Source organism: Urocitellus parryii (genome assembly GCF_045843805.1).
Source record: "Urocitellus parryii isolate mUroPar1 chromosome 13 unlocalized genomic scaffold, mUroPar1.hap1 SUPER_13_unloc_1, whole genome shotgun sequence".
Taxonomy (NCBI): Eukaryota; Metazoa; Chordata; class Mammalia; order Rodentia; family Sciuridae; genus Urocitellus; species Urocitellus parryii.
This window is the reverse complement of record NW_027551761.1, coordinates 1,512,357-1,533,273: the sequence shown is the minus strand read 5'-3', so window position 1 is coordinate 1,533,273 and position 20,917 is coordinate 1,512,357. Positions and strand designations below refer to the sequence as shown.

The window sequence follows — 20,917 nt, the reverse complement described above, 5'->3', positions numbered from 1 at the left end:
AGAGCCATGGCTTCTGCCATCCTCTGTTTGTCATACAGACCTTCCCTGTGCCATGCAGCAGGACAAGGACACCAGTTCCAGGAGGGCAGATCACTGGACCATCTTTGAGGCCAGCTACCACAGGCTCCAGGAAAAATTAAGCACATGGATGGCCTAATGTTTTCAGTATCAAAAAGAGATTCATATTCCATTTCATTCCATGGCATGGTTTGGGGATAAGTAAATACCCGCCTCCAAGTGAGGCAATTATTAAGGCCAGGAAAAACAAGAGGTTGTACAGAGATGTAATTATAACACATTACTCAGCAGCAACCAGTGTATGCAAAGAAACATCTTGGACACACTTAACCATTATTCCTGAGGATGGGAGGAAGCAGGACGAGTGTACTATGTGTGCACACACACGTGTGCATGTATGTGTGCATCTGGGCTCCATGAGAGGACAAACTTTGACTCCCCACAGCCGGATGTCAATGAACAATTTCTAAATCTGAAAAGGAAAAAGCAGCAGCAACATTGCTATTCAGAAGTAAATACCAAAAGAAACATCCAGGAGGATGGGGAAAGCAGGGAACCATGCAAGAGGGGCTGGATTCCATCCCAAGCCCCACAGAACTATCTGATCATCCAGACTGTGCACGTTTATGACTTTGTTTAGGAAAAAAATGAAATTTAAATCACCAAGAACAAAACCAAAAGCAAACAAGCTGCTCCCCACACCCATCTCCCTACAGCCTGGCAGAAGCCCAGGCAGCCGGGCCTCTTCCTGGGTCTGGGACCCCCAGTGTCCTCCTTCCCCTCCTGTAGGTGCCCTGGGTCTTTCTGCTCTGTCCTGGCCCTCAGCTTGTGTATCTGGCCTGCCACCACCTCTGGTTGTCCTCTGCAGAGCCTCACCACCTGCCTGCACTGGCCTCTGGTGTCAGAGGCTGAGGGGCTTGGTCTCCTGGCTGGGTTGGGGCAGAGCAGGCAGTGTCATCCTTCCATGCCCCTTGCCCACCACCTGTCTGCCACTCAACTGCATTCCAGTGCAGCCACCTCTGCTGTCATTAGCAATTGGTAAAACTCCACAAGTGGCCTGGCCAGGGGAGTGCAGTGGGCTTGGGCTGCTGATGGGGCAGGTGGGCCAGGCTGGGGAGCCCCTACCTCACACAGGCCCCTGGTGGCACCCCTAGTTCCTCACCTCTCTGAGGGACTAGAGATTGAGCTGCTTTGGGCAAGAAAGGGGTGTCTGCAGCTGGGCACTGCACCTGGAGGGGAGGGTGCAGACACCCTCTCTTGCTCCCAAAACTATCACAGCTTTTTCTGGAGACACTCATCCTACCAGCCCACTGAGGGGAAAGAGGTGCAGAAAGGTGAAGTCACTTACCCCAGCACACAGGGCAGAAGCCTTGAGTTGGAACCCAGGTGTCCCCACCAGGACAGAGAGCTCCAGGCAAAGCCCTTCAGGCCCTCATCTGAGGAGGCACAAGAACAACTTTGGGTGCACAGAGGCTAGGGATCAAAGGGGCTCCCCTACAACCTGAGTTGGACCTGGGGCCCAAAGAGTGGGTCCCAAGAGGCCTGTGGCTCTAGTGAGATGTTGAGGAAGGGGCCAAGTGGCTCAGCTCCACCCCCTCAAGCAGCCCAGTGTCTGAGTAGGTGTGGGTTGGATTGAGGCTGGCCTAGGACAGGTCATACAGGCCACCCAGTCCTGGCTGTGAGAGCCCTGAGGGATCCTGGGTAAGACCACTGGAAGCCAGTCCCTCCCAGACCCTAGGTAAGTTGGGGGCTGGGAAGGAGCACAGAGGCTGGCAGGGGAACTGGAAATTCAATTTGGATGCGACTTGAATTATTAAGAGGTTCAAGAATATTCTTAGTCCTGAGAAGCTGTGGTCTGCAGATATGGACATCACCATGGTCTATTTATTAGGTTCTGCAGGAAGGAGCTGAGGTGCCACTACACTTAGCCCCCACCCCCCACCCATCCCTCTATTCAGGCCTTGTTTCTGGCTGTCCTCCCAGCCCCAGGCCCAGCCAGTCCTGTGCACCCCACCCGTGCACCCTGCTCCTTTGGTTTGCACCCTTGAGCACAACCCTGAGAGGAGGGTCTGGCTACCCAACTGTCCCTACCTGTGGCCTGCTGGCTAGACAGCCATCACCCCTGGCTCTGTGGTCTTTGCTTCTCCAGACAACAGCCTTCCTCACTGTGCCAGGCCTGAGCCAACCCTTACCACCTGGGGTCTTCATAGTCTCAGGGAAGGTGGAACAGGTATTGTTCTAACCTGATATCTGAGTTGTGCCCAGGGCATTAGAGACAGGCAGTCAGATCCCAGAAAGCTATGCTCAGCTTCAACCCTGGGCTTTTGATTTCCCTGACCCATAGTCCTGATGGAGGTCTGATTGAGAAACATCAGGAAGAAGTTGGGAAGGCATCTGGTGGGGTCATCTGCTGTATTTCCAGTTTGGGCTTTCATGGGAATGCCAGGAAGTAGAGTGCAGTAGGGTGTGGAGTGGGGTGGGCAGCCAGCCAGGGCTTTGCCTACCTGGGACAGATGGCCTGGGGCACTCTGGCAGGGGTGGTGGGCACCAGCTCAGGACCTACACCTCAGCAGGTAGGTGAAATGACCTGAAAGTTTTCCCATGAGCACCCTGGGGAAGACAGGAATCTGGGACACTTCTGTTGTCTTTTTCAGCTAGTCACTCCCAGCTCAGGTCCCCTGGAGCCCCTGTAGCTCCATGGGGCAACCCCCCGAGAGGGGGAATCCCATCTTTTGTGAGAGGAAGGGACCCCCCAAGAAGGAGAGCACAATGCTTCACGAGAGGAGGGGTGGCCCCATCCCCCTACAGAAGGGGCAACTTCTGAGGGGGAAGTCCTTTTCCTACAGAACCAGCACCCTTTGAGAGGGGAACTTAAATTTTAGTAAAGGGGCACCACTTTTCTTAGAAATGGGCACCCCTCTAGATGAGAACTCAGTCTGTAGAAGCAGGGTACCCATCTGTACGGAGACAGATGTTTTAGAGGATTGGCACTCCATTAGAGAAGTATCCAATTTTTACTAGAGGAAGGAAACCCCCATTTCCTACTGGAGGAGCACCCCTCCAAAAAAGGCCACCATTTCTAAATGAGAGGCACACTGTCCCCTAGTAGAGGGGCACCCCCTTTGACCCCATCCTTCATGGAGGAGCAGTACTCCTATCCCCTAGAGAAGCTGCATGCTTCAAAGGGTGACATCATCCTTATTGTTTGGGAACCCCCAACCCAAATTAAAGGGCATCACTTGAGAAGGTGATCCAACCCCTGAGGAGGGGCACCCTATGCCCTAAAGAAGGGGCACACCTCAAAAGGGAAAACATAGCTCTCCAGGAAGTTGGGGGTGCATGACCCATTCTTAGAGTTGGGGTACCCTATGATATGGCCCCCATCCTTCCAGGATTCTGGGCTCAACTATATCTAAAAGGGGGACCCCCTGAAAACTTGACCCTGCCCCTCAAGGAGGCAGGGCTCAGGCCCCCATCTGTAAGATGTGGGTCACACCAGAGAGGGACCACATGCTAGAGAAGGGCTGCCTGAAACCCACAGAGCAGAACACCCCAAGATATGAACCACACCTCTAGGGAAAGTGGGGTGCTCACATCCCCTAGAGAAGGGGCACCCCTGGCAAAAGGGAACCCATCCCTGGAGAAAAGGCTTCTTTAAAATAGGGGGACACTGACAATAGAAGAGCAGCAACCACCTACTAAAAGTGGGATAACCCCTGAGAGGGGAGCTCCATCCCTCATGGGAGGAGTGACGCCAGGTCCCATTCCCTAGAAGAGGGCCAACCCCTGAGAGGGGAACCCATATTTTCACAGGAAGGGTTTCCTTTGAGAGGGGAACTTCAATTTTGATAAAGGGAACCCACTTTTCTTAGAAAGGGGCACCCATCTAGATGAGGACTCAGTCTGTTAGAAGTGGGGTACCCCTCTGTAGGGAGACCTACTCCCTAGAGGAGGAACACCTGATCCTTTAGAGGATTGGCACCGTATGAGAGAGGTATCCAATTTTTGCCAGAGAATGGGAGCCCCATTTCCTACTAGAGGAGCACCCCTCAAGAGAGGGCCACCATTTCTAAATGAGGGGCACACCATCCCCTAGAACAGGGGCACCTTTTTGACTCCATCCTTTGTGTAGGAGCAATGTCCTTATCTCCTAGAGAAGCTGCATGCTTGGAAAGGTGACACCATCCTTATTTTGGGCAGCCCCAACTTAAAGTAAAGGGGCACTTCTCAAGAAGGTGGCCCAATCCCTAGAAGAGGGGCACCCCATACCCTAAAGAAGGGGTACGCCACAGTAGAGTAAACATATCTCTCTAGGAAGTTGGGGGTGCATGAACCATTGTTAGAGGAGGGGCACCCCGTGAGAGGACCTTCCCCATCCCTCCAGGATTCCAGGCAAAACCATATCTAGAAAAGGGGAACCCCCAAAAAGCTTGATCCCATCCGTCAAGGAGGCAGGGTGCAGACCCCCATCCCTAAGATGTGGATTATACCAGAGAGGGACCATATGCTATAGGAGGGCTGCCCAAATCCACAGAGCAGAACACCCCAAGAGTTGCACCACATCTCTAGAGAAAAAGGGGTGCTCACATCCCCTAGAGAAGGGGCACCGCTGGCAAAAGGGAACCCGTCCCTAGAGAAAAGGCTTCTTTAAAATAGGGGGACACTGACAATAGAAGAGCTTCAACCACCCACTAAAAGTGGGATAACCCCTGAGAGGGGAGCTCCATCCCTCACAGGAGGAGGGGAACCCAACCCCGTCCCTCTAGAGGAGGGCCAACCCCTGAGAGGGGGAGTCCCATCCCTCACAGGAGGAAGGGTGCCCCCATTCCCCTAGATGAGGGGCAACCCCCAAAGGGGTGTACCTTGGGCTCAGCTGCTGACTTAGGTGTACTCTCTCCCTAAGGGCCAGGCAAGTGTGGCCCATCCTCAGTGGGAAGGGGTCGCCAAAGGCACACCTACCCCTGGGCTTGGGTGGGAACACCACCTTGTTCCTGGCTCTCATGTGTTCAGTGCCTGCCCAGGCCTGTGGTAGTAGTGTAGCCCCTGTGAGCCTTGCCCAGGTCTGCATGAGCTAGTGACATGAAGTTTTAGAGGGAAGGCTCTGGGGACTTCCACTATGACCCTGTTCTCATCACACCATTGACAGGACTCCACAGGGAGCCTGGCCAAGAGGCTGACCTGTGTACAGGTGCCCAGTGGGCTCAGAGGCACTATCTCTCTGCCTACCATCTTGGTCCTGGGCCCAGCCTGAGACTAGACTCCTTCACTTACTTGGAATTTCCTGCATGTCCAAGAGACTTCATATGTATTTGCACATCTAATGACCTCCAAACCTGTTGAGGAAAATTTAGAACAGTGGGAGCTGGTGCTCAGCTTCCTCAGAGGCTGCTGTAGAACTGTCCCAAAGGGGGTTCCTTGCTGCCTCCGGCCCATGGGGGCAGCTGAACTTAAGGTTGCTTGTGTGAATTTCCTGGGACACCAAATAAAACACAGACACACACTTTACCTTTAAACAAGCTTCAAGACAGCTCCTCCGCTCTTGGCCTCAAGTTCCCCAAATGGGTGAGTGAGGGATGTCACAAGAGGTAGGCCAGAGAGAGAGTGAGCTCATTCAGAAGTGAGCTTTTATTGGGAGGACGCTCATTCTTAGAAAGTTCCATCCAAAAAAAAAAAAAAAACTGAAGAAGGGGTGGAGTTACAAGGGACATGTGAGTGTAATTCAACCCAAGGGCTGTAGGGAGCCATCTATGTCTAAAGACAAGTCCTCAAACTTCCGGGACCGGGGCAATATCCAAGTCATTAAGAGATATAGTGACCATCACAGCCTCTCTACTCTGGGATGGAAGACATGAATCACTCAGAGCGGCACCCCACAGTTCCTAACAACCAGTGCATACTGGCTTGAGAGGCCAGGAAGCTTGCCTGCACCTGGACACGACATATTGAGCTGTCACTTGGGCTTAGCACAAACCCATCACCCCAGCGTATGGCTTAATCTCTTTCCCTCTCCTGTTTGGCCCACGGCCCAGCTGCACTAAGTGTGACAGGTTGCCAAGAGACCCAAGGAAATATCCACAGATGGTGTGCAAGACATGGGTGTATTTTTTATTTTGGTATCAGGAATTGAACCCAGAGACATTTTACCACTGAGCCATATCCCCAGCCCTTTTTTTTATATTTTATTTAGAGCTAGGGCCTCTTAAGTTTGCTGAGACTGTCTTTGAACTCACGTTCCTTCTGCCTCAGCCTCCTGAGCCTTATAGGTATGTGCCACTGTGCCCAGGGATATCAGTGTATTGAAAGCTGCTCTTGGGGAAGGTCCAGGGCAGAAGGCAGGACAGGCAGCACCCACCCCTGCAATTCCATCCTTTCCTCTCTTTGTCCAATGGCAGGTGGCTGGACAAGAGGAACTTGTCATCTCCCTGGTGCCAACACCAGGCCAGTCACCCAGGGAGAAGGGTTTGTGGTCAGGTCACAGCAGTGATGTCATTAGAGTGCTTCATATGCTTTGATACCTGCATGATCAGCATCCAAAGAAGCAGCTGTCTGGTGTGTGTGCAAGAAAGAAGATCCTCCTGATAACACTAGTCGGCCCTATTTACCATGTGGACAGTCAGTGTCCCTTGGGATGGCATTTACCTGGACATTCTGGTCTGGGCTTAATGTGGCTTGGGAATAGACAAGGGCGTTTCAGGGACATGGTTTCTCACCATTCTCCATTTCATTAAGAAAGCACACTTCCCTCCTCTTCTCCATTGTTGGCCACATTCTTTCATCTTGATCTGGAACTGGGGAAACAGGGACCACAGGATCTGGCAGTCAGCCACACCTACCCTCTGTCAAGTCCACTCTTGAGCCTGGAGTCTGAGGGGAAAACAAAGATGGGGGATGAGACAGGCTGCAGGTGGGTCACCCACTGTACCCTTCCTCTCAGTTGCCTCTTCAAGCTCATGCCAAGAGAGGAAGTGGCCAGACGGGGTGGGGGAAGGGCTGCCTTCCCACAGTGGAGACAAGGCTTGAGGCTATGCTTCTGGGTAAGGGTGACAGAAGTGTCCTGGCTTTCTCATGGTGGGTATGGGGCCTCAACTGCCTTCCATTTGGCATCCTCTGAACCCCTATCAACCCATGCCCACCCTTGGCTTCATTCCAGACTGAGAACAGACTTGTGGGTGCTGAAGCATGGCCACACCACCATGAACCCCTTCTATGGCCCACTATGGCTGGTGGGGCACCAGTTAGCAATGAACCCTGAAAGAAAAGACAGAGCAGGTGGAGGCAGGTTTATATTCAAAGGAGTGGACTGAGCAAGAGAGCTGTGGTGTTCACACAGCTTTGGGTCCATGGTGCACATGAACCTGAATCCTCTTCACATGTTCTAGGAGGGTGATTGCAGGCACTTTGTGGTCTGGAACTGGCCTTGGAAAGGTCTGTCTTATTGCTGGAGAAGGTAGCTTGCCACTGGCCATGCTGGGTGTTTCAATGGGCATGTCCAGGGTCCTCCTCTATGTTCCAATGGGCCTCTACCTGAGGTTGGGTGTGTGAGGTCCTCATAGCTGGAATGGGAAGCCAGCAGCCCAAGTGCTCATGGCACCCAGTTTACTCTGGCCCTAGCCCTATTTCTCCTGGGAGCCTCCAAGTCTGTCCTGGGGCCTTTGCTGTGGTCCTTAGGGGTCAGTAGGCTCTCCCAGGCCTCTTTGGTGGCATGCTTTTAGACCCTGTGCCTTCTGGCTCTTGGTAATGGCATGGAGAAAGGGCTGCCATCAAATGCCAGAGCCAGCCCAGGAGACCCTATGAGGTCCCTGGAAGGCCTGAGGATAGGCCTGGCCAGAGTTTGACAGGACCACTCTGCACTTGGGTTGGCCAGACCTGACTGTGAAGCTGGGCAGTCCCAGGGGCCCATCTCCCAGTTCTCCAAGCAACTTAATAAGGCTGAGGAACAGTCACCAGGAAATGAGGGCAGAGGGGAAATGAGCACAGAGGATACACAGGACTTGAATGACTTGTGCCATCCAGCCCTGGACACCTCACACAGTCTTCCCTCAGGGAGTGAGGAGTGCCAGCAACAGGGTCTAGAACCCAGGCTGCCACTGTGGCCTGCCCTGCTGCTTATCAACACCCTGGGCCTCCCCTTCCTCAATCATACGGTGCGACCCAATACCTGCCTCCTGGTAAACTGCCATCAGGCTTTGCTAACCCATTGACAGTCACTAAACAGGCCTGCTTTGTGACACCAAGGACAAGAACTACTGTGCTGCCTCACAGGTGAGGAAAAGAGGGCCAGCATGCATGTGATGGCTGTGAAGGGTCTCCAGAGGCCATGCCCTTTCTGTGGAACCCAGGATAGGGTCCCTTGAAGATAAAATAGGCCATGAGAAGCTGGAGTAGCCCTGCTGGGGACAGTACTTGGGCCAGATGTTTCTAGAGAGTTCCCACCAAGCCAGGAGTCCATCTCACCCTCCTCCGCCTTCAGGACCTCTCCTGTGTTCCCTGCCAGTCATGAGCCACAACACTGCAGCAGGGCAAGACCGGGCCTCTGGAAGCACCACCTGTGGGCAGCTTAAGTGTCCCCTGGTGCTCAACTCTCTTGCCCTGGTACAGATGGCCTGGAGTGTCCCAGAGTCCTGCAAATGTTCTTGATAGTGGATGACAGCCTAGAGGAGACAGAACTCAGTGACATGTGCTGGCTGGTTCTGAGCCAGACTCTGGACAAACTCTATCTGCCCCACAGCCTGGGGAGGCTCTCACACCTCCCACAGAAGCCCAGACTTCCAGATATTAGGAACAGCCACCACTGGTGTGTGGGTGACAGGGATGCCAAGAACCTCAGTGTTGAGGTCCTGACATGAAGGAAGAGGGTCCTAGGGTCCTCCCCACATGAGCAGCTCTGCCCAGTTTTACTGGGGACTTCAATCTCTTCGGAGGACTTCCAGCAGAACTAGTCTGTCCTTCCAACTAGTATCACCTGTGACTCCTGCCATCTCTAGAAAGTTCAGCAAGGTTACCTTTTACCAGAGTGAAAGAGGGCTTGTGGGTTGCAGGTGGAGATTGGGACAACCCAGGTGGAGAGGAATATGAAACAGGGCTCAGTCCCAAGTGGGACTCTGGCCTCAAGAAGGCCCTCAATCCTGGCTCAGATGGGTTTAGCTGACCTCTGGGGCCTCGTGACTCATGGGCAGGAGCAGCTAATCTCCAGATGGCTCCTGCTTCAGTTAGTGGGGAAATAGGTGGGGTGGGCGGTGGCTGTCTGGCAGGCAGCAGCCCAGCGTGGCAGGAGCACTTGCACCTGGCACTGGCAGAGCAGCAGCATCTATGATCAGGGGCCCACCAGAGCAGCAGGAAGGAGACCCAATTCCAAGACCCTCTCTCACGCTATCTAGGAGGGCTGAGAGGCCAGTGGGCTCAGGAAGAAAATGTCGAGCCTATAGGACCCTGACCCATTCCAGCAGGTGGCTTGTCTCTGAAGTGTGGGTCCAGGACTTGCTGGGCTCTTCTTCAGCTCAAGGCACATGACCCTGCCTATTCCTAGGTGGTCGAAGTACATTTCATGTGGCTGACCCCTCACCTACAAGAACATAAGGCCACTCTATGGTAAGTTGAGAAGAGGACAGAGGCCTGCCCGGCAGGTCTGGGAGAGCACAACCCAGAGTTCTAGGGCTGAGGGCCTCTGTGAATCTCCTTGTTTTTTTCTCATTATGCCACTGGGAAAGAATGGAAGAGGAAAGGCATCTTAGGGCTGATGACACACTCAGGTTTGACAGCCTATGTGCCTAAGACTCCAGCAACACCCTGGATGGGGAGAGAGCAAGGCTCTTGCTGGTGGACACCTACAAGCCCACTCATCCACCACCTCTTGGCACATCTGCCCCAGGAGCCTGTGCCTGGTGGTATGCAGGCTGCTGCTGCCACCTGGAGGCCATTCTGTACACCTGCAACGAGGCCAAGGCAGGACTGAGGCCCACTCAAGTGTGTGTAGCCTGTGGCCCCTTTTCTGGGTGGCTACCTCCACCAGTTCAGCACAGGCTATAGGAAGGCAGGAAACATAAGACAGCAGGGAGGCTTCTGGGCCCTCTCCCCCTCCCCTCAGCAGTCTCCAGGGCTGGGCTGTGGAAGGCAGGGACTCAGGTACAGACCATGCCCCCAGCTCCTCCCAAAGGCCCAAGGGCCTGGTAGCACACAAGGAGCTGCTGCCTGTAGAAGGCAGATCTGCAGCCCCGCATACTGGCTCTGAGTCCCTGCAATGAGGTCTGCAATCTGAAAGCTTAAGACACAGACTGGCTCCTGGTTTTATACCTCTCTGATCTGGCTGAGCTGCCTGAGCACATCAACGTCCTCTCTGCCCTGGGGCTTTTGCAAATACTGTTCCTGAGCCAGGATTTCTCTCTTCCTGAGGATGGCTTCTCTTGGGTTTTCACATTATAGCTTCTGTGAAACATATATTAGTATGTGACTGGTGTCCCCTCATCATGACTATGAAGGTGAGCCATGGGCATTGTGTGCTCAGCTGCAGGCTGAGTTCCTTCTCAGCTGAGGCAACTGGCTCATCAGAGAGCTGATCCCCTGACCCCTGAGCACCAGTTTAGGTGCTGGGTACCTGGCATAGCCACACCCTGGAGTTCCTGATGCCAACATGAGCCTTCCTCAGCACTCACCCCCAGTGTTCCTTCAAGGGCCTCCAGCTGAGGGCTACTGGTGGAGCACTCTGCCATTAAAGCTGACATCAAATGATCCTCCAGACAACCTGGTACCCAGGTGCAGGAGGCTCAATTAAAGGAGAAGCTGAGTGTTAGGCTAAGTAGCTTCTGAGGCACAGGCAGGAAATCTCAGGTAGAATCCTAGGAACTCTGCATCCTTCTGTCTACCTTCCTGCCTCTAGGGCCCAATATGTCCACACCAGGCTTCCCAGCAAGGGGCTCATGGACTTGCCCTCAGCCCAGGGTCATATTGTCCTCAAACCACTGCTCTGTGACTCCAGCTCAGCTGACAAATGGTGAGAAGTGGAGGAGCATGTGCTGAATCCCGCTTGGCACAAGGACTCTGGGATCCAGAACCTGTAGCAGCATCAGATCAGGCACACGGGTGCTTCCAGGCTCATCTTGTGGCCCAGAGAGGCTTGTTGCTGTGTCTATGGCTCTTAAGGGCCTACAGCATGGAAAGGAGGTCAGAGCTGCAGGAACACATGTCCCTAGGTCCAGGTCAGCCACAGGGACTGGAGGCTCTGATGAGATCCTTGGTGGTAGCAGGGAGTTCTTGGACTACCAGCCTTAAGGCTCCTTCCCGGTGCCCGTCCCTGGGCAGGGTGAGTGTGTGTGTTGGCATCAGAGGGTCTGAGGTGCATGCGTGCAAGTGCATGCAGTGCCTCTGACCTGGCAGAGTAGAGTGAAGACCCAGGCCAGTCATCATTCCCAGGACAGTTCCAGAACTTCCAATCAGAGGATGCATCTCCCTCAGCCTGCAGGAGCTGAATCTGGAAAATGAAGAGAAAACTTGCAAGAACCATATTTTCTTGGTGAAGGGCTGAGGCAAGCCCCTTCCTCTTTAAAACCCAGTCACAAGCCAGGAAAGGAAAGGGACCTCTCCTGGATGATACTATACCTAAGCAAAGCCATCTGCTCAGACAGCCCTGAGTGAGCCCAAGGCCCCCATCTGACCTGACAACAGGGGCTTTGATATGAGCAGCAGCTCACCTGGGACCACAGCACTGGTAAGTAGAGGAGTGGGCCAGGGCACACAGGGCCACCCTGGCAGCAGGCTGTGACCAGGACTCAGCTATTAGCTTCCTTCTGCTTCCTCCCTACTGGGAACTTGGACATGTGTGTGTCACCTCCACACTTTCCTCTGGAGGGGAGAGGATGGGCCCAGTGTGGGTCACATTGTCCTGGGAAGGGTCTGGACCGCCATGTCCTCCACTGATGTTTATGGAGTGCTCCACACAGGCTCCTCTGCCGGAGGAAAGGACAGTTGGGGTCTTTGCTCTCAGAATGTGCTGTGCAATAGAAGAGCCAAAGTGTTAATGTCACCTCCCCTGTGCATGCTGCAGGGCCAGAATAGGGAGGTGCAGTGGTGAGAAAAGGTGTGGATGCAGTCACAGGCAGGAGCAGTGGTCCAGAGTCTGGCACCTGGGATGGCATAGGGGTGACTGGGAGACATAACCTACAATAATCTACATGAGTGTGGCAGCAGCACAGAGGTGGAGATGGAAGAGGCAATCATAGCACAGGGAGGAGTCCAGGGCCTCAGGGATTGCAAGCCACAGGCTGGGATTCACCACCCAGGGCTACATGGAGAGAGGCACCAGAGAACACCAGGTGTGCTTTACTCCAGGCCAGGATTCAGGGACACAGAGGTGTCTGGGAGGTAGCTGACCCATTCTTCCCATCCCCAGGACCATTCCAGGCACCTGCTGGCTGGGCCCAGGTTGTCCGGGCCTCCCTACCGTCTCCTTGTGCAGTGCACTCTTCTCCAGCATGTCTACCTATAGGAGTTTCTTGGCCACTCCAGTGCAGGGCAGCTTTGTGAAGACGCCAATATAGCAGGCCACTCCAAAGCTTGGCAGTGGGCAGAGGAGGGTGAACTGGGGCAGTGGGGTTGGGCAGCACTAAGCCATGCAGTCTGGAGGTGGGCCCAGGATGGGGGATGAACAGAATCTCACCATCTGCAGACCAGCAGAGAACTCAGGGGCCGGACTCCAAGACCCTCTGTGCCCTGACTTCATGGGTGAGGTTGGGGCAGGCCCAGCAGCCTAATCAGTATGCTCACACCACGTCACCCTGTTCTTTCTTTCATTTTCTGGCAATTTCCCTCTTCCTCTCCCCTTTGCTGCTACCCTCGGGCCTATGCATATGTTCCCATGGCCTGGGTGCCCATGCCCAGGAGCAGCCTGCTGGTCCCAGGACTAGCATCCAGATCAACATGAGTTTACCCTTTGGTTTTGGGGCTATGGGGTTCAAGGGCAGTCGCCAGGATGACCATCAACCTAAGTACCCTCCTGGGCCATGGTACCTGCATCTGCAGGAAATGGCACTCCTGTCTGATTATGGACAGAGGACAGACTGTCCAGCTCAGGGACGGTGGTGAGGGGGCTCCCTGAGCTCAAGCCCTATGACTTTTCACAGTGGCTAGGTTGGCACTGGACTATGATACTGGAGATGGGCCAGTGTAGGGTACTGTGGGGAAGAGAAGGGATATGTAGTAAAGGCTGGGTGAAAGGGGGACTCTTCTCTGGGTGGGGGATATGTCCTGTGGTTTCACTGCCGATGATGAAAATGAGTCCAGAAAGGAGTCATCCAAGCCTGGATGGCAGCAGAAGCTCTTGCATGGGGTCAGACATGCCCTCTTCTGGTCTTTCCCAGTGCCCACTCTGACCTTTCCTTTTGGAGAGCAAGATTACCTCAGTGGTGGAACACCCCCATTTTCACCCAGAAACAGGACCTACAGAGCCACAGGGAATCACATCAGCTAAGCTGACCCTCACTCCTCAGGTTGGGCTTGTGGGGCAGAAAAAAGGGGAACTGCCACAGGGGTCCAGCTTTCAGAAAATCCTCTTCTTTTCTGACTATGAGCAGTGGTGGCTTTTGGGGGGTCTTCCCTCCCCCAGGCAAAAGCAGAGGGTCCACTTCCTGCCCCTGGGAGGAAGTACCTGTCTTGGGCATGAGTCCTGGCTCCTTCTCTTATAGCAACTGTACCAAATCCACCAGAAAGGGCAACTCTTGGAAGGCCAAAAAAGGCCTGTCACATAGGAGGCCATCAGGCTACCCATTCAGCTCTCTTCATACACCACCTGCCACCAGGCATGCAGGTCAGCAGGACCCCAAGGCCACCTGCTTCCTGCCTCCATTTGCTCTGCCCTATTGCTCAGTTCACCATCAATAACCAACCTCCCCTCTCTGCCCGACCCATGGCTCCCTTCTCTGCCTCACCCAGAGTTGGGGTGTGCAAGATAACCTTCCCTGCAAATGGCGGTGAGGACTGAATGCAATGTCATTTTGTAACGGGTTCACTTAATGCTTTGACTATATACCTTATTGCCTTGAAACTTACATTTTTTTTTCCAAAACTTCTTTTCCCTGACCTTTATCCTCCTTGATCTCTCTTCCCTAATCTCATTTTTCTCTGAATCACCTCTTTAAAAAAACCCTATTTCCCATGATGGGCAGAATCACTGGCTCTGGGACAGGAGTCCCTTGGGTTTCTCCTTTGCAAGCAAAGCAATAAAACATCTTCATTTTTCTCATGACTTTGTCTTTGTTATTGTATTGACATTGAGGATGAGGACTGAGCTTCTGGTTACAATTTCAAAGGTGCCCACCTGGGACCTGGTGTGTATGACACCCAACCACTCTTCCCAGGAGCTCTTCTAAGGGCAGTGGCTAGCCTCACCCCTGCTTGCCCCTTGCCCTTCTGGGGCTCCTTGTAAGTCAACCCTGGCTCCTCCACCATATGCAAGGCCACTGGAGGCTCAAAGACAAGGCCCAGGAAGGCACTAGCACAAAGGCAGCATTGCGTGGACACAGGGATGGGAGGGGAAAACCAGGTCTCCTGGAGGCCGTAACAGTGAGGTGTCAACACTGGCTTTATGAAAAGACCTCTGATCATCTAGAAGGGTGGGCATGCCCTCAGAGCTAGGAAATCAGAGAAAATAGGGGTTTCCAAGGACAGGAGAACTTGGAGACACTGAGAGAGGAGGGGAGTGCACACTGGTGTCGAGCTGCGGGGACAGGAGATAACTGATTGAAGGCCCTTGCACACATGCTGCCAGGAGGTGTGGAGGACAGAGGGTCCAGATGGCCCAGGCTTTCTGGAATGGCTGGCAACTACCCAGAGAGCTTTTAAAGTTCAGCTCCCTTATTTAGGGCTCCTTTTCTCTGGCAAACAGACTGTTTTAAAACCCAAAAGACCCTACCCCACAATGGAAGAGGGTATCTGGTTATAGCCTGGTAGAGCGTATAGGTCAACCTCTGCCTAGAGCACATGAGAGTGGAGTCTCTTAACTCTGTCTTTTCATTAGTCTCTCTGGCCTGGGCTACTTTGCAGGCTGGTCTGTTTCATTCCCCACCAGGGGGCACAGTGACATCTGAAATAGGCTCCTCTTATGTCATGGGCATGGGAAATGAGAGGGGGCTTTCCTTTCTTGCTCACTGGTTTTTGGAGCTTGTGTGGAGAAATTGTAATTTAAGCAACCACCATCAACCTATGGGGACACAGGATGCCCCTTATGTCCCTGTGGAAAATCATCTGTAGATTTCAGCAGCCCAACCTGCTTGGGTTCACTAAGAATCACTTTCTCTTGTCTACCATTAGAGTGGACCCTCCGCATTTTGGGTTATTTTCAGGTAAGATTCTTACCATGTTACTGATAAAATGTCCAAGAGATAAATCCCAACCCTCTAGGCTAACAGAGAAGTCGGTTCTCTTGGGTGTGTTCAGTGCCAACCCAGCCTCAAAAGAGGAGTATAAATTGTGATTTAGGAGCTATCACCAAGAGATCTGGAGGATTCAATAACAAAAATGGAGGTGGGTTCTAGAGAATGTATGTATAGTAGGACCCTGGGACTTCCAGCCTCCAGAACTGTTTATAAGGCACTGTTTATAACTGTTTATAAGGTCTGAGGCATTCTGCTATAGTAGTCCAAATGGACTAAGACAAGGGTGCAGGGGGCCACTCCTGGACTTGTTGGATGAGGAGGCTCACTAGAAGAAGCAAGTCTAAACTGGGTCCTAAGAGAGAAGTGGGAGCTGGCCAGGCACAGCATGGTGTGTGAGGGAGTCAAAGCTGATCTGAATGGGATATGGGTGTGGGGAGTGGGGTGTGGGAAGGATAGTAGTGGTGGGAGTCCAGCCTACATGGTCATACCAAGCAGAGAACAGATCACAAAGGGCCTTCAAGCTACTGTCAATAAGTATGAACTTGAATTGCCTTTAGGTCACAAAAAGGACACTGACGTACTGTAAAGAGGACTTATGGTGACATGATCTCACTTTTATTTTTTTCAGGCAATCACTGTCCTAGCCCTGGGCACCAAGAAGAAAGACTTGGGATGGGGAGCCCATGACAATTCGGCTGGCTTAGTAACCTACAGAAGCAGAGATGGTGACACAAACAGGAAAGGGGCCAAAGGGAAGCAGACAAGAAGGCAGATTCCAGCAAGACTGAAAAAGCCGAAAATATTGAGCTGACATCAGACAGGATGAGGGGAAGGGGAGAATCCAGGAAGGGACAGAGATTTCCAGCTTGGGCACCTCTGGGTGTGTGCTGCCTGTCACTGAGACTATGAGACCCCAAAGCTGAAAACCAGACTTGGAGGTAAACATCAGACTTGGTTCTTAGCAGTCATAGAATTCCCTTAGTCTTTATATTTTTATTTTATCCCCCTTCAAACACTTCTCACTTGTTAATGAAATTCGAGGAAAGGCGGGCTGGGGTTGTGGTTTAGTAGTAGAGCGCTTGCCTGGCACTGAGCCAGGTCCTGGGTTCGGACCCCCAGAACCGCAAAGAAGGAGCAATGGAAAGAAAGAAAATTCTACTACTTTGCTCCAGGTCTTCAGCCCCTGCCTGTCCCTCCGGGTTACCTCGGGCTCTGGAAAGCTGAACCATCAAGGAGGCACAGGCGCTGACACTGTCCCCTTTCACGAAGGACACCTCAAGCTCCATGAGAAGGCGGGGTCCTGCTGGGATGCCTCAGTGTCACGGACCACCAGGAGGTTTGCCCCCTGGAAGGACAACATCAGCCCCTCCAGGGCCCAGCGTGGACATGTTCCCTGTCTCGCACTGGAGTAGCACCCTCCCATATGCCTAGGACGGGGCCTGCCCCTGCCAACAGCGGGGCAGGAGGGCCACCAGGCTTGCAAGGGGTCGTACAGCCCGGTGCCTCCCCGCCTCTCCGCCCCGCACCTCCCATGGCCGCTGCCTAAGTCGGCTTGGGTCGCACTCCTAAGCCCTGCAGCAAGGCACTGCAGAACCTCATTTCCCAGCAGAGTCTTGCAGGCTGAAAGGCTTCACCCAGCGAGCAAGAACTTGTGTGCAGTAGGAGTCTTGGATGTCCAGATCAGTGTTGCCTCTTACCCCATGCTTCTCAATGTAATGGACATTTATTTACTTGGTGCTGTCTGTGCCTGGCGCTGTGCTAGGATCTGGAGTAGCAGATTCCTTGCATTATTTCACCAGGGACAGAGAGAGGGGTGAATAAATAGTGCAGCTGCAGAGGGCTGGGGTCATGGCTCAGTGGTAAAGCATTTGCCTAGCATGTATGAAGCCCTGGGTTCGATCCTCAGCACCACATAAATTAAATAAATAAATAGATAAATAAATAAAGGTATGGCATCCAACTACAACTAACAAATAAATAATAGTGCTGCTGCAACTAGTACTGACTGAAAATAATACCCCTGAGCTGGCTTTGGGTTGGGAAGGGCCTCATGTAGAGGTGATATTTAGAGGCGACCTGAAGGGTGAGTTTGAGAGAGCAGAGGGAACAGCAGGTCCTGAGATAGGAAAGAGGCTGATTATGTGAGTCACCGAAAGGCAGCCAGTGAGACTGAAGTATTGCAATTTAAATCATAGCAATATAATATTCTGAGAAGTCAGAAAGGTATATGCATAAGTCATGTAGTCTGAATACAGATTTCAAGAGGATAGGAAGATAAAGAACACTGCATTAGATTGGACTAACTAGTTTCAGGTTTGGGAAAGACTTCCTATAGCACCAACAACCAACAGTGCCTTGAAAGCAGGGCAAGTTCTCTTTGGGGAGAGGGTGTGTCCCATTTCTTGAGCACCCCGCCCCATGCCAGGCACTGTGCTGCTGTTTACCTACTCTAATTTCTCACTACAGAACTGGGAGGCATTTAGTATGTGAGAAAATGGAGGCTAAAAGAATTAAGTGTCTTTTCCAAGCTGGCAAACAAGAGAGCCAAGACCTGACTATGCTTAGGTCCATCTGGGCTGAGTTGTATCAGCCTGGTTGTGTTAAAGGTAGGGTTCTGAGGAAGTAGCTGTCCTGGGGATAAGGCTCCATGGTGTCTCGAGGTACAGGTAGTGATAGGGAAGGAATACTGACCTTGGTGGGGCCATGTGAAAGGAAAGACAGCACACTGCAGACTCTGGAAAAAAGCATCCTCAAGAGCAGAGAGGGTTGTTGCATCACAGGGCCCTCCCCAGTTGGCTCTCTGAAGCACTCCACCAGCTGAGAAGGAAGCAGGCTCCATGTCCCTACGGGGAAGGTATGAGTTTTGCTAGCATTTTCTCTTAGGAGAAAGCACTCGTGCTTGTTTTTTCCAACTAGAAATCCCAGGATTTTGAATGCTTGAACATATGTTTAGTGAACTTGAAGGGGTCAGAACATTGCAGAACACGATGTGAGTGCCAATTGCTGCTTGAACCACTGGTGCCCAGTTCCAGGCCTCAGGGCTTATGTCCCATGGAGCACTCTGCATGTACTTTTACACGGCATCCTCACTCGGTGCTTCTGGCATCACATCAGAGATGCTTTCCATGTGCACACTGGGGCAAGTTGGCATGCCAGAACTTGGGCAAGTTTGGCTGGGCCTTTTAAACTGATGTTTTGCTCACAGTGCTCATCAGTGGAAGTTTGTTTTTTAAGTCAAAATTGCCTTAACATCTAGGAACAGCTGAAGGATCCCATGACTGTCTCCCTTAACAAGTGGCAAAATCCCCTAAGTGTTAAGGATGGAAAGGGCTTGAGGGCAATGACTTGAAGTTCTATTTCTTTCATTGTCTTTATTTCCTGTTACCAGGACGTCTTCTCCATCCTACAGCCTGACTCACTGAGTTCATTCTTACTCCTTGGTAGCTGGGGCTTTGCTGTTTCAGTGATGTCCCTTTAAGCAGAAGATACTCCTCCCATGGCTGAGTATTAAGCTTTTTCTACTGTGGACAAGTTGTTCTGCTGTTGTTCTGTCAAGTAGAAGTTTACCATCTCACATTCTAGAGTGTACTCTTCATTTCTGAACCATCCACTTCATGAATACTTCTGCAAGGATATTTCCACAAAAACCCACATCTGTTCTCATAGCCTAGCTGAAGTCTTCATGCCATATACAGTAGCATGGCCCCCAAAGAGAGGGATCCTTTAGCAGCAGAACTGAATTTTATCAAAATAACATTAAAAGTATAATGAAATTTACCTATGCTACCCAGTGTATTTTTTTATAAATCATGCTAAATATGATAGTTAAGGCTTTGAAAGCATAGCATACAAAGTAAAACATCTTATTTAAAAAACAATTCATACAGTGAGGAAAAAATGCTCAGGCCAAAGAGAGGAAAAAAGTCTTCACACCAAGGATTTACTTGACACAGGATTCCACCTATGAAGGTGTGGCAGTGAGGAACAGATTGGGTTTGAGTGCCACTGCTGGTCCTGGCAAGGTGCACTCCACTCCCAGGCATCTAAGGCCAAAGTACTCCTGCTCCTATGTGTCAGGCTTCTAGTAGGAGGGGGTGGGGTTCTGCATAGTCTGGAATGTTCATCACAACTCACTAAATGCAAGCACATGTTCTGTGAAAGGAGCTACAACCTGAGGTCTGTCACTGCACTTCCTTCATCAGACACTGTGAGAACCATTCATGGAAATGGAGTGCATTGTTTTTTCTGCACCTGCCTTTGGAGGTGTGCACAGGGCCTGTGCCAGGCAACCTTTTTTTTTTTTTTCAGTGCTATAGTTTGAACCTATGGCCTTGTGAAGCAAGCACTCTACAACTGAGCTGTGCCCTTTGCCCTAGTTTTTTATTTCTGTAGTTCAAAAGTACACAGGCCAGATTTCAAATTGATTGGGTCCCTAATTTATCTGGAATGTAAATGAAACACATGGCCTCCATTGTGCAGTGGCTGCTGTCCTGATCTCACTGCAAATGGATGCTGAGCTGTGAGAAACAGGAATTTATCTGGAGGTCCAGGATATCAAAGTGGGTTTCAAAAAAAGAAAAAAAAAACTTACAATGAAAAACACTGCATATGATCGAGGCAAGTTATTTTCCCTTTTTCAGAAATGGAACTGGTTTTTTATTTGCTTGGAGGCTCAGTGGTTGATGGCATGGTTGAAAATCAAAGAAAGGACCAAGAATGCACATACCCAGTGCTTACTCCTCATGGCATCTCAAAGAGCCTACCTCTGATCCAAGCTAACATTGAAAATTTTCATTTAGAATCTCAAAATATGAGAACTGCAAGGTGCTTTGGCTGTTAGTCTACTTCAGTTTATTCACAGGGGAACCAAAACCTTAGCAGTATCCCAAGTCCTGTGCTCTTCACAGAGTTGTTGGCTCTGATGCTTTGGAATCTGGCAGTGACTTACAGTGGGGTCTGGGTTGGCTTTTGTTCTGGTGGCCTTAAGGCATGTGCAGATGCCCTGGCTTTCCTCATATTAGTGAGAAGACAAAGAGTGTGGTGCTTTTTTCACATCTTGAAACCCAAGAAATATGAGCACAGTACTCAGAACTTAAGATTCTCTTCTGTGTGTGCAGAATAGAATAGAGAAGAAAAGAGACCAACAACCCTGCATTCTGCCTCTGTGTGGCAATGTGAGGAAGCACAAGGAAGAGGCTGCAGGCCTGACAGAGGTCATTGCTGGGAGTGACCCCTATTGTGACTCTTCATTTCTGGTGCTCCTTGAATGAACAGGAAGGTGGTTGATTACTAGTTTCAAGTAACTGATCTTCTCATTGCTTAATATTCATAACTTAACATGAAAGTTCTGGAATCTGCCTGTGTTCCAGAAACAGCGTGGCTCTCAAAAAATCCATCGATCAGCACTGCGACCATCCGTGCAGAAATCAGAGCCTCTGGGCTCAAGTCAGTCTCCGGACCCAAAGCCCAAAGTTCTAGCCCACACACAGCTCAGAAGCGGCTTAGCAGAATCATCTATCAGAACCTCTATAGAACTC

At 51.6% G+C, this 20,917-nt stretch overlaps 1 long non-coding RNA gene across 1 annotated transcript in view; it reads left to right on the top strand.

Annotated features, from left to right (window-relative positions):
* The window catches only part of LOC144251297 (uncharacterized), a 58,200-nt gene extending 39,135 nt beyond the window's left edge, over positions 1 to 19,065 (top strand). Inside the window, exon 4 of the long non-coding RNA XR_013342670.1 lies at positions 16,009 to 19,065. This is a non-coding gene — a long non-coding RNA (uncharacterized LOC144251297). The remainder of the gene's footprint in view (positions 1 to 16,008) is intronic.
* The last annotated feature ends 1,852 nt before the right edge of the window (positions 19,066 to 20,917 follow it).